The sequence below is a fragment of the Argentina anserina genome, unplaced genomic scaffold, assembly GCF_933775445.1.
Source record: "Argentina anserina unplaced genomic scaffold, drPotAnse1.1, whole genome shotgun sequence".
Classification (NCBI taxonomy): domain Eukaryota; kingdom Viridiplantae; phylum Streptophyta; class Magnoliopsida; order Rosales; family Rosaceae; genus Argentina; species Argentina anserina.
This window is the reverse complement of record NW_026089521.1, coordinates 40,001-42,500: the sequence shown is the minus strand read 5'-3', so window position 1 is coordinate 42,500 and position 2,500 is coordinate 40,001.

Genomic DNA, 2,500 nt, shown 5'->3' with positions numbered 1-2,500 from the left:
TGTGCTTTGGCTTGCCTGGCCTTGCTGCCTTGCCTTGCTCGGCATGGCACTTGCTCGGCCTTGCTCGGCATGGCACTTGCTCGGCCTTGCTCGGCATGGCACTTGCTCGGCCTTGCTCGGCATGGCACTTGCTCGGCCTTGAAAGGCATGGCACTTGCTCGGCCTTGAAAGGCATACCATATGCCTTGGCGAGGCTAATATCCCTGCCTGGCGAGGCTAATTTGCCTGCAGGAATGAAGGCTGAATGGGCTAGCGAGGCTAGTATTCCTGCCTGGCGAGGCTAATATCCATGCAGGAATGCAGGCTGAATTGGCTAGCGAGGCTAATATCCCTGCCTAGCGAGGCTAATATGCCCGCAGGAATGCAGGCAGAATGGGCTAGCGAGGCTAATATCCCTGCCTAGCGAGGCTAATATGCCCGCAGGAATGCAGGCAGAATGGGCTAGCGAGGCTAATATCCCTGCCTAGCGAGGCTAATATGCCCGCAGGAATGCAGGCAGAATGGGCTAGCGAGGCTAATATCCATGCCTAGCGAGGCTAATATGCCCGCAGGAATGCAGGCAGAATGGGCTAGCGAGGCTAATATCCATGCCTAGCGAGGCTAATATGCCCGCAGGAATGCAGGCAGAATGGGCTAGCGAGGCTAATATCCATGCCTAGCGAGGCTAATATCCCTGCCTGGCGAGGCTAATCTCCCCGCCTGGCGAGGCTAATAGCGTGTGAGACAACACACAGACAACACGGAGACAACACACGGACAACACGGAGACAACACGCCTGGCGAGGCTAATTCCCCTGCCTGGCGAGGCTAATATGGCTGCACGCTAGCATGCCAACGAATGCCAAACCTCGAAAACTCAATTTTATTTCAAATATCCCCCTGCATTTTATGTTGCAAACCTATAGGGGACGATTTTTAGGACATTTTAAGATTGACATATCGTCATTTGGTCGAGTTTTCAGTTTATTTTGATTTTCTACATCTCAGAAACGAGAAATATCATATCAAATCGAAAACTCATCCAAATGACCTGAAATCAACTTCTAAATTTCTCTAAAATCATTGCTTACAGTTCTGAACCATAAAAGATATACACTTTTACAAGTGAAACGGAGTTGGAAATTTCCAAAGCCAAGAACGCGACATGGCCTTGCCTAGAGTGCAAATGCCATGTCAAGGCCGCATTCTGTTCAACTTTGCCCGCACTATAATTTGACCATAAATAAGTCTCTATTTTAAGGAAATTTTGCAAGTGGTAGCAGTCCGAAACATCAAGCGGTTTGTCATTTTCGATTTTCGACATTCTGCCCCTTTTGGAAAATAAAAACAAATACTTCTGGGTCGAAATTAAATCTGGCCTTTTTCCACAAGGTGCCTGACATTATTCTGAGTGTCCCTGCAAAAAATCTCGATTTTATACCAAATGTACAATTAGTTATGGCGTTTGCCCCTCCTCGGAAATCCCATGTTTCCCCCTGCCCTTCCCAGTTTTCTCCAATATGCTCTATAGGGGAGTAGTGGTTCTCTGCAAAATGACCCCCTTGCAGAGACCGCCTCCCCTGCCCCCAGTAGTCCCTCCCCCTTCCCCCAATTGCTTATATACGATATTTGCTGCCTCGAATGTCCCTAACAAACAATTATAAGCAATTGAAAACGGATTTAAGAGGGATTTAGGAGGTGTTCTTCGCCCAGCTGGGGGGGTGATGAACACCATGAAGGGGGGGTCATGTGGGATCGGTGTTGCCTCTAGTCCACTGAAACGATGTCAGTAACCGCTCAGATCAATCAAAGGGAGGGATAGGAGCCCGTCGGTATCGAGAAATTGTGCTTCGGCACTCGATTTGCGACATAAACAAATGCTGTGAGGGGAGGAAGGTGTCGGTGTCGATGAACTCAGTTCAATGCGCGAGTAATAAGCAGGCCGGGGGACTGGGCGCGATGCAAAGTGCTTCGGCATTCGATTTGTGAAAAGCGAGGGCGGCGATGGGGGGAAGGTGCCGGTGTCGGAACCCACTAGTACGCGCAAGTAGATGTATTTCGAAAGCGCCGAGCGGGGGGAAGGTGCCGGTATCGATGAACCCTCTTCAATGCTTGCAGTAATAAGCAGATCGGGTGTCGGGGGCGATGCAAAGCTCTCGGAAGCTCCGTTTGTGAAAAGCGAGCGCGGCGAGCGGGGGGAAGAGATGCCGGTGGCCGAAATATACTCACCTCAATGCTCGAGTAGTGGCAAATCGGGTTCCGCGGCGCAATGCAGAGTGCTTCGGCACTCGATTTGCGACATAAACAAATGCGGCGAGGGGAGGAAGGTGTCGGTGTCGATGAACTCAGTTCAATGCGCGAGTAATAAGCAGGCCGGGGGACTGGGCGCGATGCAAAGTGCTTCGGCATTCGATTTGTGAAAAGCGAGGGCGGCGAGGGGGGGAAGGTGCCGGTGTCGGAACCCACTAGTACGCGCAAGTAGATGTATTTCGAAAGCGCCGAGCGGGGGGAAGGTGCCGGT